The sequence below is a fragment of the Chrysochloris asiatica genome, unplaced genomic scaffold, assembly GCF_000296735.1.
Source record: "Chrysochloris asiatica unplaced genomic scaffold, ChrAsi1.0 scaffold00213, whole genome shotgun sequence".
Classification (NCBI taxonomy): domain Eukaryota; kingdom Metazoa; phylum Chordata; class Mammalia; order Afrosoricida; family Chrysochloridae; genus Chrysochloris; species Chrysochloris asiatica.
In genome coordinates this window covers 2,917,877-2,932,944 of record NW_006408731.1, presented here as the reverse complement: position 1 = coordinate 2,932,944, position 15,068 = coordinate 2,917,877, and the positions used below count along the sequence as shown (strand labels likewise).

The 15,068-nt window shown below is 40.0% G+C and overlaps 5 non-coding genes across 5 annotated transcripts; 4 read left to right on the top strand and 1 right to left on the bottom strand.

The window, feature by feature from the left end:
- Window positions 1–1,360: 1,360 nt before the first annotated feature.
- On the bottom strand, window positions 1,361–1,433 carry TRNAK-UUU. Its single transcript has one exon. It is a non-coding gene; the product is annotated as a tRNA-Lys (tRNA).
- Window positions 1,434–3,824: 2,391 nt separating this feature from the next.
- On the top strand, window positions 3,825–3,896 carry TRNAA-CGC. Its single transcript has one exon. It is a non-coding gene; the product is annotated as a tRNA-Ala (tRNA).
- A 540-nt stretch (window positions 3,897–4,436) lies between these two features.
- On the top strand, window positions 4,437–4,510 carry TRNAI-AAU. Its single transcript has one exon. It is a non-coding gene; the product is annotated as a tRNA-Ile (tRNA).
- Window positions 4,511–5,574: 1,064 nt separating this feature from the next.
- TRNAP-AGG lies at window positions 5,575–5,646 on the top strand. Its single transcript has one exon. It is a non-coding gene; the product is annotated as a tRNA-Pro (tRNA).
- Window positions 5,647–6,978: 1,332 nt separating this feature from the next.
- On the top strand, window positions 6,979–7,051 carry TRNAK-CUU. The gene has a single exon. It is a non-coding gene; the product is annotated as a tRNA-Lys (tRNA).
- The last annotated feature ends 8,017 nt before the right edge of the window (window positions 7,052–15,068 follow it).

The window sequence follows — 15,068 nt, the reverse complement described above, 5'->3', positions numbered from 1 at the left end:
CAGTCGCTGGAGAAGGATGTCATGCTGGGTAAGGTGGAGGGTCAGAGAAAAAGAGGAAGACCCCCAACGAGATGGATCAGCCAGGTGACATCATTGATGGCATCAAGTGTAGCGGCGGTAGTGAGGTTGGCCCAGGATCGGACATTGTTTCGTTCTGCTGTGCATGGGGTCACTATGAGTTGGTTCCTACTCGATGGCACCTAACAACAACAACAACAAAAACATTGTTGATTTCTAGTTTTATAGCATTGTGCTCTGAACGATGTTTTATAGTATTTTGATGTTTTCAAATTTATTGAGGTTTGTTTTGTGGCCTAACATATGGTCTGTTTTCTAGAATGTACCATGTGCACTGGAAATGAATGTATATTAAGCTGTTGTTGGATTGAATGCTCTGTATATGTCTGTGTGGTCAAGTTGGTTGATTGTGTTGTTTGGTTCTTCTGTTTGCTGAATTTCTTTCTAGTTGTTCTGCCCTTCATTAAAAGTTCTGTATTAAAATCTACTATTCTTGTAGAGTTGTCTATTTCTTTCCTCAGTTCTATTAGAGTTTGATTTATATATTCTGAGGCTTTTTCATTGGGACACGGATATTGATGATGGCTATGTCCTCTTCTTCAAGTGACCCTCTAATCATGATATAATGTCCTTCTTTGTCTCTTATGCTGGTTTTTGCCTTCGTCTATTTTATCAAAGATTAAAATTGTTCATTTTTGATAGCGATTAGCTTGATTTCTCCCCCCTTTGATTTAAAAAAAAAATCTATTTCTGTCTGTGTGTAGCATCTGTCTCTTGTAAATAGCTTATTTAAGGATCCTGTTTTCTTATCCGTTCCTCTAAAAGTAATTAATATTTCATACAATGCTTGTTTTGTTACTTTTCAACTACTAAACTCTGTACTGTAAGTTATGGCCAATAAAGTTTGGAAGCTTCTTCTACCTGGCTCTGCGTTCTGAGACGGAAACACGCACAGTGTAAACTGGGCAGCTTCAGAGCCAAGAAAAGTTGAGGATCAGTCAGAAGCATGCTAAAGTAGAGAAAAGTTCGTGATTTTGTTGCTTTTCAAGAAAGAGCTTAACCTTTGATAATCTGTGACCATTGTTATCCAAAGTTTTGCTCCTGCTTTTGATGACATGTTTTGTTTTGTTTTTGCCAGTTAGTCTGCCAGCCACCTCTACAAATTTCTAGGCCATTCTGCTTCTCTGAACAGATCCCGGGGTTTGGCTTCTATCTCCTGCTCAGCATTTCCTCTCGTCTAGTGAGTTGTCCTCAAAGTTTGTCTTCCTTTCCTTTGCTTTTTTCTGATATAAAAACACAGGAAATAAATAAGAAAGATGGAAAAAAAAAAAAAAAGTAACGACGCCCGAACAGGGACTTGAACCCTGGACCCTCAGATTAAAAGTCTGATGCTCTACCGACTGAGCTATCCGGGCTCACGCTGTGAGATCGTAACGTAGTTAGACCTGACTAAACCATTTAGATAATAAACTAGACTATGTGTTGTAATTCTGTTTAAAGCTAGCCATTCGAGAAAATGCTTATTAATAACCTAATTTGCATAGGTGGAGTCCTGATGTGGCGCCGTGGGTTAATATGCTAGAGTGAAAGTAGGTTTGCACTACAAAGTGGGCTGTTCAAGCTCACCAGTCGCTCCTCGGAAAAACTATACAGGTTCATTATGAGTCGGAAGCGATGGCACTTAACAACAACAATTAGCATAGGCAGCAGACAAGAAAGGTCTTTAAGACCTAGTTCTGACCTTACCCAATTAATTCCAACATCCACTCAAATTCACCAGCCGGGTCTACCTAGACTGGATAGATACGCGTCGGAACCGACTCTCCGACGTTTAACTACAACGTATTTGCAGGGTAAACAAAAGTTAACATGGATTCCAAGGCAGGCAAATATACAAGAAGGAGGTTAGCAGAGAAAAGATAAAGCATGGGCTCTTCCGCTAAGATACAGGAAGGAATGTGATAGTTAAATTGAATAGAGGTTAGTAACTGTTAACTGTTGGTACAAACAGGGGACTGCAGTAATTGTAATGAAGCAAAGTATATGATTTGTTGAGTGTAGAACTGATGATCTGCTCTATAAATCCTTACACACACACACACACAAATTATATATATATGTGTGTGTGTGTGTGTTTATCTATACACACACACACACACACACACACACACATATATATATATATATTGTTGTTGTTGGAGTCCTGATGTGGCGCGTGGGTTATTGCGCCAGACTACAAAGTCGTTTGAACTGCAAAGTCGGTGATTCAAGCTCACCAGTCACTCCTTGGAAACCCTATACAGGGTTGCTATGGATCGGAACCGACTCGACAGCACTTAACAACAATATATATATGTAAAATACAGATATATACTACTCATGTATAGTGTATTTGCAGGCAGATATTTAACATATGTATTCTATATAATATAGAATTTAGTGCAGTTAAGATCTAGGAATGATTACGCAACTCCAAGAACGTAATCAATGTCACTGAATTGTACCTGTAGAAACGGTTGAATTAGTGTATGTTTTCCTGCGTGTATTCTCCAAAACAAAAACAAAAAACTAACAGAATACAGGCAGCATTTAGTTCCCAGGCTCCCTAAAGAAATATTTTAAGTATTCTATATTGGGCCAAACAGAAAGCTTTGCTACCGATGCTGGCCCTTGTAAGGGAGTTATATCTTTTGGATATTACTTTGGACACTTGAATGTGAGTAGAGGGACAGAGGGAGTTTTTTAATCCTTTGCTAAATCTAAGCTGCCTTTGGAGAAAAGGAAAAAAGGAAGCAGCTGTAAATGATATTCTCTTTCTTCGCGTGGAATTTCCAGGTATGTAGTTATTATGTCCCCAAGCTACATATGGTATATGTCCGCTATGCTAGGTCTTCTAAGGTAAATATGGGTGGAAGGTGTCCCCCCTTTGAAAAGTCGATAAATGATAGTATCAATTATTTCAAATTTTTGTTGAAAAACCAATGTAAATTTAACCTTGGAGGTTATATGCTGTGGAGTCTAAACCGACTCATAGCGACTCTGTACAGGGTTTCTGAGGCTGTAAATCTTTACAGGAGCAAAAAGCCTCCTTTTTTCGCCCACGGAATAGCTGGTAATTTCGAGCTGCTGACCTTAAGGTTCGCAGCCCAATTTGTAATCATTACGCTACCAGAGCTTAACCTGGTTGTTGTTGTTAGGTGCCATTGAGTCGGTACCGACTCTTAGTGACTTTATGCGCAGCAGAAGGAAACATTATCCAATCCTGGGCCAACCTCACTACTGTTGCCACGCTTGAGTCCATCCATGCTGCCACTTGGCATCTCACTGGGGGTCTTCCTCTTTTCCTCTGACCCTCCACCGACTGGTCCCTCTTGACAATATCTCAAAAGTTTGAGACGAAGTTTGGCCATTTTGGCCTCTAAGGAGCACTCTGGCTGCATTTTTCCCAAAACGGATCTATTGGTTCTTTTGGCAGCCCAAGGCACTTTCATTATTGTCCTCCAACAGCATAACTCAAAAGCATCAATTTTTCTATGCTCTTCCTTATTCATTGTCCAGCTTTTGCATGCATATGAGGTTATTGAAAATACCATGGCTTGGGTCAGACACACCTTAGTCCTCAAGCTGACATCTTTGCTCTTGAAAACTTTAAAAAGGTCTTGTGCAGCAGATTTGCCTAATGCAACACGTCGTTTGATTTCTTGACTTACTACTCAACAAATCCAAAAATTTTAGGGGGACAGAGGCCTTAAAAAAACTGGATTCAACAAGCTGGGGAGAACTACAAAAAGGGTCGGCTAAAGCTTGGGGATGTAGCTCAGTGGTAGAGCGCATGCTTCGCATGTATGAGGCCCCGGGTTCGATCCCCGGCATCTCCAGGTTGTCTTTTAGGTACCTAACTAACTATCAAAGGTTGCTTTTATACAGTATTTCCCTTTTTCCACTTCTCTAAGAGGAATCGACTCAGTGGCAGTGGGTTTGGTGTAAAGAGAACAGGACTGCGTTGAAATATTTTGGAATATCTACCTGAAACGCATGGAATGGGAACGTAGCAAAATAAACTCAATGGAGGAATATATCCAAAGAAAAGCACCTGAAATATTGTACGGAACCTATCATTACATTTATAAGATTACTGGACTGTGGGGGCATAAATAACGTTGACGGGAGAAGACTAAAAGGGAAGGAAAGAATATTGTTACGCCCATGTCGCGGAGTCAAGAAGAAAAAGTTCAACAGCTCCCAAAAGGCTCATTTGTATGGGTTATTTGTTGTTGTGAAGTGCCGTCGAGTCGGTTCCGACCCATAGCGACCCTGTATAGATAGGCTTTTCTTTGGATAAATCAAATTCAAATGGAACAGCAACAAAAACAAACTTAAACTCTTGTTAAGTATTTCAAAAGCGCCTTGGAACAGCTGGCCGGTTAGCTCAGTTGGTTAGAGCGTGGTGCTAATAACGCCAAGGTCGCGGGTTCGATCCCCGTACGGGCCACATTTTCCCTTATTACATTTTAGGTTTTCTAGGTCTGCAGTATGCAGTAAAACTTCCATTAAGATATATTCCAATTTTGCATCAAGACCAAACCATCCTACGTTCAAGAAGCAAATAAGCAGCAGTACACAATAATAGTTAAATTTAAATCCGTAAGAAGGTAAATAAGTGTCAATAGTCTTTTTCAGTGGTTAAACACTGCCCGAGAAATACTCTGAAAATAAAATCTTCAGATACTGAAGTGAGAGGTTGGCGTGAGAAGGCCGTGTTCATTATCTCCGATTGCTAACTGAGGCGCCGCATTTGAGAAGACCATGCGCTCACTATCAAGGAAGGAATTGCAAAGACATTTTCTTGTTACCTTGATTTCTCTTGTAAGAAGGAACTAAGCCCTTACCCATAATTTACCTTGCCCTCTGTTACGAACCTGTTCGTTCAGGCTGCTTGACGCTAGGTTTCTCCTTCTGTTGCGTGAGATTACTATTGCCTCAGCCTCATTCGCCACCAAAACCTCTTTCAGCACCCTAATTGTGTATTCCCCTTTTTCTTGTACGACTGTTTTTCTCTATTTAATCATGACTCCGCAGTTGTATTCCTGCTTAGTGAAATTCAACTGTGGTAGAAACAATAAAACTAACATTGCTCCTTCATCCTGTGTTTGGTCTCAGAAACGTGCTACACATGAGTTTTGGGACCTTGCAAACGGATCCCTGGTCACCCTCATGGTTAAGTCTATAGGCAAACTAGGAAAAGGTTTGATTTTGGTTTTTTTTTTCATGCTGTTTCACGGATCTCACCCCCAGGGACTTTGATTCAGTATAAAGTCAAGTTTCTACATTTTCAATAACCGCTACGATTGTTTCTGATATAACGTCCTTTGAGAAACGAAGCTAAACAATCCTTAATAAGGGCTGAGTTGGAGAAAATCTGGGGAAGCTGTGAGAACGACACTGATCTAGTCAAAGACATTTGAATTGATAGTACTATACCAAAACTAAAGCTAGCAACATACAAAAAGTCAGTAAATATTTAATATAGCATGTAAAGCTCTATGTTTCTCAGGTGGCTCGTTGGTCTAGGGGTATGATTCTCGCTTAGGGTGCGAGAGGTCCCGGGTTCAAATCCCGGACGAGCCCGGTTTTTCATTTCACACCTGCATAACAACATTTTCCCGACAACCAAACGGTGAACCTACCCCTAGACCAACACTTAGAAAGGTGCGAGCTGGATGAAGTATATGAGATCTCAGAAGGTGATCTTCTAATGAAGTTTTGCTTGTCAATTTTGACTTTTCTTTTATTTTCACTCAGCTCTAAAGTAATTTCAAAGGCAAATAGTATTTTCGGTTCTACCAAGTTCTGACTCCGAGATTGTGAACAAGAAATGTGAAGGTGGTTACATCTTTATTCAGACTCATCCGTCACTCATTGCTCATAACAGAGAAATAGGTTTCAATGGAAAAATCAACACACAGAATTATGGAGTCGGTGTCTTGGAAATCCTTTATATGAGTTTTTAAACTTCCCACTGCGGCTTTCCTCGTTAGCAGAGCAGGAAATCAGAGTCCTTCTTGAGAAAAGAGGGAAAATTCCCCCTCCTCCTATAGAGTATCGTCAGTGTACGCATTAAGCAAATATCTGTCTAGTACCTATTGTGTTCACCTCACTTTTTAGGTCAGCGTTAAACAAAACATGGCAACAAAACAAAACAAAAACACCCTGGATTCTATATTTCAACAGTTGGCAGATAACATTAAAATATAATCTCGACCCCATGGCCTTCTTTTCTTCGTATGTAAGCTTTCACTGTGGAGAAGAACCACAAATGAACAAGAATACGAGTTCCAAAAGGAGAGAGAAAGCAGAGATGTTTTCTTCAAGACCACGTTCACGTGGTGTGGCAAAAGGAATGAGAGCTCATTCAGGAGAGAAGAGAAATGCTTGCAGGGCCTAGAAAGAGATTCCAAGAGTTGTACCTGGAGTCTTGTTAACAACTTGGCCTGGAGCTCTGGGTTTGCCAGAGTTTTGGATCACTTTTATGTAATCCGGAGTTCGGTGTGGCGCTGTAGGGTTTGCACTGGGTTAGTTCGGTGCTTCAAACCCGCCAGTCGCTCCTCGGAAACCCTACGCAGTAAACGACTCAACCTCATACAATAACTTGTAGCATTCAGACACTGTAACTTTTGGATACTGGAAACATTTTGAGGTCTATCAATACAGAAGGGAGACTGGAGAGAAAGGAATAATGAGAATAAAGTGAGTGGGTGCACACTAATAATTCCACGTAATATTTACATAATTATTAGTGTATCTTATAATTATTAGTGTTTCATGTCATCTTACCGCCCCCCCAAAAAAAACCATATGACTACATTAAATCTAGAATTGTAGCAACATCTTTTGTCTCAATTTAAAGACACAAACGCTTACCCTTCTTATAAATAATTAGTATGATGGTTGTTTCTGTCTGCCCGGCTAGCTCAGTCGGTAGAGCATGAGACTCTTAATCTCAGGGTCGTGGGTTCGAGCCCCACGTTGGGCGATGTTTTTTCTTTCCAAAAATCTAATTTCCCCGCCCCCCGCGCCCCGCGTTTAGTTTAACTTTTCCACATTTTTATTACTCAAAAGTTGTCCTGTTAGTGCAGTAGTTAAGCGCTCGTCTACTAACCCGAAGGTTGGAAGAACATACCAACCAACAACCTCTTCTTAGGAGTAGAAATTTAAAAGTTATACTCACTCGGCTTGCAGGGTTCTCTGCATCGACTTGTTGGCAACTGATTTGGTTTTGGGTTTAATACGAAAGTCCCTCACGGCAGGCAATTTAGATCCGAACGCTCTTAAGACAAACCGTGTTGTTATTGTCGTTAGTTGCCGTCGAGTAGGTTCTGACTCATAGCGAGCACAACTGAAAGAAACAATGCCAGATTCTACGCCATTCTCACAATTGTTACGTTTGAGTCTATTGAGGCTGCCACTGTCCCAGTCCATCTCACTGGGGCTCTGAGACTGCATCATTCATGGAGGTTTGAGAAGAGTAACTCCATTTTCTGGCTCAAAGAGGTGTAATACTCCCTTTTCAGAACTTTATCACTCGTACCTAGAATGCACCATAGACCTAATGCATAATACTGTTTCTAACCTTTCCCCCTTTCATGCTGCAAAACAAAGAATCAATCAACCTATATGTTGTTTGTTGTTAGGTGCCATCGAGTCAGTACCGACTCATAGCGACCTTATGCACAGAAGAACGAAACATTGCTGGGACAATCTCACTATTGTTGCCACGCTTGAGCCCATTGATTTGGATTGCCAATCCATCTCGCTGGGGGTCTTCCTCTTTTTCTCTGATTCTCCACCCTACCAAACATGATAATTGATGTTTACAGCTGTTTCTTTTCATTTTGAGTTGTGCCCAGTCAGCAAATGAAGGGCTTTACTCCCACAGGCTTTACCCCATTCGCGTCATCACAGTCAACTCTACTTTGAGGAGGCAGCTCTTCCCAAGTCGCATTTTGAGTGCCTTCCAACCTGAAGGGCTCATTTTCCGGCACTTTATCTGACAGTGTTTCTCTGATATTCATAAGGTTTTCAGTGACTAAATAATCGGAAGTAGTTCGTCACTCCTTCTTCCTAGTGTGTCTTCATTTGGAAGTTCATCTGAAACCTGTCCACCATGGGTGACCCTGCTGGTATTTAAAATACCGGTGGCATAGCTTTCAGAATCACAGCAACCAAACCTATGTTGTTAAGTATCGTGGAGTCGGTTCCGACTCATAGTGACCCTGCACAGGTTTTCCGAGGCTGTAAATCTTTACAGGAGCAGAACGCCTCATCTTTCTCCCGCCGAACGGCTGGTAGTTTCGTACTGCTGAGCTTGAGGTTGGCAGCCCGACTCGTAGCCACTACGTGCTACTAGAGATCCTTAACCGACCTATAGCAGGTTACAATTGCCTACAAAATAAGATCCAAAGATTTGTTTTTCAAGAAGTTCAAATTACATTTCTAACTCAATCTCCTCTAAACTTTCCACCTTCTAGAAATAAACCTGTCCTTTCCAGCCACTGACGTTTGCTCAGTTTGTTCCTCCTGTGTGTTTCCTTTGATCAGACAAATCCATGCTGTCTGTTGTTTTTGCAAAGTGCCATCCAGAGTCCTGGTGTGGCATACTGGAGGATATGCACTGCACGGTTAACCACCAATCGCTCCTTGGAAATCCTGCACAGAGTTACTATGAGTGCTCTCTTTGCTCAGACAAATCCATATTGTGTTGTTAAGTGCTGTCGAGTCGGTTTCAACCCATAGCGCTCCTGTATAGGGTTCCAGAGGGGCCGCTGATGAGCTTGAACCGCTGACCTTACGGTTCAAATGACTTTACAGTCCAGCGCATTAACCCACAAATTTGTGCGAAAGTATAAAATAAGGCTAATTATTCACATTAGGAGCAAAATTGGGGTCAAAAGTTTGCTTGGTAAGCATAAAAATCAGAGGTTATACTTGGGTAATTTGCATTCTTCCTTCACATGAACATATTAGCTTCATTTATTCATAAATTAGGGTGTCCATCGTTCTGGATAGTATTGAACACAATGTTAAACCTTGTGCTGTTGACATTTAATTATACGGAGTTCGGGCAGGTATCCTCATGTAGTTAACACATTCATTATATGTCAGGTTTCATTTTTCTCCCCTTTTGCAACATGCATACATTGTATCTCGTCCAGAACATTACAATACTATGTATCAGTAGCAATGTTGGTGTTGTGTACCCTCAAGTCCTTCCCGGGATAGGGCTTCCTCTATGAGCAGCTGGTTAAGTTTGTACTGCTCATCAGTCCAGTGCTTGTCTTACAGCACCATATCAGAGCTGTGGGATGCTGTACAAATAGTAACAATACTGTTGTTAAGTGCTGTTGAGTCGGTTTCGACCCATAGTGACCCTGTATAGGGTTTCTGAGGAGTGGCTGGTGAGCTTCAACTGCTGACCTTGCGGTTCAAACTAACTGTGCAGCCCAGCACATTAACCCATAGCACAACAGTGAGAGTTTGATTTAATTAAGATTTGTGCACTATTGTCCACAAACACCTACTCATTCATTATCCAAGTGTCTTCAGATAACAGCTTTCTTTACAATAGCATTTCTCAAATCTTTGTTAATGTTTATTATAAAACTGCCAAAGTGGTAAATGCCATTTCCAAAACTTTTTGATTCTGTACTCAAGTGTCTCACAGGCCAGTGTCCACGAGACACACTTAGAAACACTGGTGGGAGACACATGAAAACACGTGTTCAATGGACTTATCAACGACACAAACCCCAATGTCCATGACCAAGGCAGAAACTAGTGTACAGCTACCACTGGTCCACAGGTAGAAAGAAGGTCCAGGACAACTTGGGGGGCTGGGAGGTATAGAATAAAACTCAAAATCATTTTTTAAAAATCAAGCTTATTTTTTTTGGGATAACCCTAATAATCCCTTCCTGCCTGGAATTAAACTCACCCTCATGACTCAATTTCCAGTCAAACAATAGAGGTCAGGAAGGGGAACAAGACTCCTAGTGTGGCCCTGTAGGATCACCAATTGACTGGAAATCAACAGGGTTATATCACTTGGGAGGTATGCACACCTTAGAATTAGCCATTTGAGATCAAAAGGGCAGCAATTGTCCAAAATTCAGAAGGCAAGAAGGCTTAGGAAAGGAGAAATGGAAGCCTGAACACACACTATAAGTCAGATGTTGTTAAGTGCCTTCGAGTCTGTACATCTTTACAGCAGCGGAAAGCCTCCTCTTTCTCCCACGGAGCGGCTGATAGTTTCGAACTGCTGAACTTGTGGGTCACAGCAAGTCAGATAAGAGATATTAATAGTGGAGATTGTGCAATCAATTACATGAAACAAAGCGTTTATGAATTGTTGAAAAAAATGACATGCTCTGTATTCACCCAATTTTTTTTTTTTCTTAATGCTGGTGAGAGCAAAATGTAACTTATCCATGATTGCCTAAGAGGGAAGAACAATTAACTTACAATTAATCTTAGCAAAGGAACTTCAGAAATCAGGGCAATTATCCAGACCTTTACAAGTCATTTCTAGTATGGGGGGGGGCCATGATGCAATGTCCAGCTTTTTGTTTGTGCTTACAATATTATGATTGTTATAATAATCAGGGCAGTTAAGAATCCTACCTCTTCATTCTGTAAGCCACTGTAACCACTTGGTCTTTATCAACCATATATAAGACTCTGGAGAGACTGGAGAGCATATTATACAACTGCGCTATCCAATGTTGCAACTAACCACATGTAGTTAAATTCACCCAAAGAAGAAAAATCATTGCCTTAGTCATGCTAGTCCTAGTTGAAAAGCACAACCAATACATGTAGTCAGTAGATTCCCTATCAGACAATACAGCTACTGAAGATTTCTGTAATTATCAAAAAGTTCTATTGGACAAGCATTCCATGATTCTTCGATGAATCCATAAGCTCACTAAATTGTGTTGAGTACTGTAGTGAACTCACAAGGGTGTCATGGATATTTAAATATTTTGAGTTTTTGTTGGAATATACACAGCAGTACATAATTTTTATGTGTACAATTCAGTGGCACTGATTACATTCACGTTATACCACCATTCTCAAGTCCCTAAGTCTTTCCTCTCGCATTAACAGAAATTGTCATTTTGAGTTGCTGGGTCAATTTGATCCCATACAGAGCTTAAACAAGTACAACATTCAATATTCTTTACTATTATGCTAAAATATTATTAGATTTTAAGACTTAAGGTTTAAGTTTTAAAGGGGAATAAATTCAGGGGTTCACTCACTCTCCATGGGTAGAAATACTGGATTCCATGAGTATTTAATTTGTTGTGCATATCCCTCCTTTTGATCAGGATCCTTCAACAGAACACCACACTTAACACAAGGCTGTTATGACTGACATAAAAGATTTATCTGTACCCACTTAATAAATGGATATATATTTTTTGGCCTAGGGACACTGAAAAAAAGACATCAAAGGTGCTGGGAACTGCAAAAATTCTGGGAGTCACTGCTTATACTAACAGTAACCTGGGGTTTCTTAGATGTTTTGATTCCACGTTCCCCCATAATGATGTGTGGAATGTTAGATGTTACATTGTTAAGGCTTTAAATTGCTTTTAAATGTTAATTTAAACCAAAACAAAACAAGATTAATAAACTAGCTTCATGTATCAATAGTCTACTTAGTGGAATATGTTCTTTTAAAAATTGTTTCTTCCTCAGGGCATGGTGATTTAACATGAAACAAACAAAAGCTCTAAAAAGAATTTTTGTTTACTGCTTAGATGACTAAACTACCAGCTGTTCTGCGGGAGAAAGATGAGGCTTTCTGCTCCCGTAAAGATTTACAGCCTCGGAAACCCTGTATAGGGTCCCTATGATTTGGCACCAACTCCATGGCACAGAACCACCACCAAAGAGGATATGTAGGTTAACTATCAAAAACATTTTAATTTGTGACATGATTCATGCAATCCATGTTAATAAAAATCACATGCTCCTTATTTTAAAAACTGTTTATCTGTGTAATATTCAAATATAAAGAACACAATAAAGTGAAGTCTCTCATCTGTTACCACCTTTTCAGAAAACAGTAATATAAGCCTCAAAGTCTAATTACTATTATTAATTTTATATATATCTTAGCTATTTAGTGCCGCTTTAACAGAAATATCACAAATGGATGGCTTTAACAAATTTTTTCTCTCTCATAGTTTAGGAGGCAAAAAGTTGAAATTCAGAGTGCTGGTCCTAGGGAGGCAGTTTTCCTTTTCTGTGGACTTTTCTGTGGTCCATCTGTCTTGGCACCAATCTTCCTCTGGATGTAAGAATTTCACAGTGCAGAAACCCCAGGTCTAAAGGATACTTCACTCCTGGCTCGCTCTTGGTAGTAGTTGTTGTTGTGAAATGCCATAGAGTCGGTTCCGACCCATAGCGACCCTGTATAGGGTTTCTGAGGAGCAGCTGGTGAGCTTGAACCACTGACCTTGCAGTTCAAACGTCTTTGCAGTCTAGCCCATTAACCCACAGTCCCACATCCTCCAATTTCTGCTGAATTCTCTTCTAAAATAAAAATCATTGCAGGCCAAGCCCCAGGGAAATGTCCCTTGCACTGCATCAGGGCTATGATGGGATTAAGGAGATTGCATCCCACCTTTAATTCTTACTGGTTTATCCCATGAGATCACATCTTGGGAGATCATCACATACCTGCCAAACCACTAAGAAGCATGGCCCAGGCCAAGTTTACTCATATTCTGGGGGGACACCATTCAATCCATGACAATATCCTTCCAGGACTTCTTTATACATAAACTAGTAAATACAAATAGTTCCACATTCTTCTTTTTAATAAAAAGGTAACATTGTTCTGTACAGCAAATATGATTATCAAAGAACTATAGTTTTCCATTATACGGATATGCCATAAAAACACAGCATTGAAGAATAACTTCCTAAAGATTATTTTTTACATGTGCAAGCAGAATGGTTGGATAATAATCCTGAAAGTGCTCCATCAAAAGGAATGGGTTTTTGAAGTTTTGACAAATACTTCCTAAGTGTGCTCCATAGAAATTTTATCAATTTCTTTTTCCTTAAGTAGTAGTGTCTGAGAATGTATGTTTCTTCACTTTCATCAACAGTGCTTTGTGAAAACTATATTTGGCCATTATTACAGGTAAAAAAAAAATCGTTTCTCAGTATAATTTTATTTACTAGTTTTAGGATTAATAGAGCATCTTTTCACATTTCATAAATCACTGGTAGATCCTTTAAGTGAACATCTACTAACAATATGCTCTTTGTAAGTGAATGCCGAGTACCGCAACAAGGTAAATTAATTGGGGAGAAATGCCTGATAGTACCCTTAATCATCTGCCTGCCTAGTCAGCTTTCTCTCTCTCTCATAGACAGAAGTCAGGGGTCTGAGCAGTAGGATGAGTCACATTTACAAGTTGCAATAAAGAGTACTGGTGTGGCTCTGTAGGATAAGCACTGGACTGCTAAAACAAGGTTGGTGGTTCAAACCCACCAGCCACTCCTTGGAAACACTATTCAGGCTCACTGAGTTGGAACCAACTTGACGGCACTATGATAAAGATGGAAAACCATTAAAAGTTAGCTAAGTATTTAGAGAAAAGCAGGATAAATATGTTGAGGAGATATATATATATATATATATATATATATATATATACACAGCTTTTGTTAGGTGAGTTTTTTTTGGGGGGGGCTCTATGTCAAATTCAAAGCTAGGCAGCCTTTCAGTCTCCTATTAAAGGGATATGTTTGTTATGTGTATTTAGCTTACAGGGTTGATGAGCATTGCTAGGATAATATCTGTGAGGTGTTTCCAATGCATACATATCACCTTTTGTGCACACTTAATTTCCACCAAGAGGCATCCTTCTTAGGGACAGACAATATTATCTGAAGATAACATAAACATTCAATACAGATACAGCAGACTCCAGGTAGGCTACAAAAAGGAAAGTCTAATAAAAAGAGAGGCAAGAAAGGGATACCCTCTCTTAGATGCTCATAAAATCTGTTTAGGACAAGAAATCGCCTTCCACAGTTCTTGGCTATGGAGTTCACAGGTGTAAAACTTTAAAAAGGTAATTGCTCTAAGCTAGCAATCCTGCCATTTCAGAGCCACACTGTGAAGAGCCAGGAGACTGGAACTAGGCGTAGACTAGCCATGCTGAAAGAATGTCTCTCTCAAGAAACGTTTCCACTTTCCATGTTATTTTGGAGGGCTATGTGAAAGGAAATATAGCCAATAATCAGGGTTATCTGCAATCTTTGACAATATTAGGTTATCTCAGATTTCTTCTACATTGTTGTTGTTAGGTGCCATCGAGTTGGTACTGACTCATAGGGACCCTATGTACAAAAGAATGAGACACTGCCTGGTACCTGGGTCAACCTTACAACTGTTGCCATGCTCGAGCCCACTGATGCTGCCACTCTGCTTTCACGAAATTCTTCTGCAACTTAAACTCTTCTCACAATTATTTACACTGTACTCTTCTTCCAGAAGACTCAATAAAGCCACTTGATTCTCTGCATCTTCTTGCTGTGTTCAGCATCAACATGCTAAGGTTATCAAATTGATACTTCTGAAGTCAGAACAGATCTTGAAGAAAAAAAACCTTGGACAAATCACTTGACAATATTAATTCCTACCACATAATGAGAACTATACACATTTTCATTCACTAATAATATTCATAACAATAGTTACTATTTACTAAGACCCTGCCACATGCAAGGCACTATGCTATAGGTTTGTGAGCTAACCATGAACACAATAGGACATTAGTGCCCCCTGACCTCAGTCAGTGAAGGGTAAGTAATGTCTAGCACAGAGCAGGTACTTGGAAATGTTAGATTCAACTTTTATCTAATGTCTAGCAAAGTACAGACGGCATCATTTAATGTTATCTTCTAGCTCCTTTGGCTTATTCTCTTTTCAATCTTACGCTTCTAGCACAGAATACATTTACCAA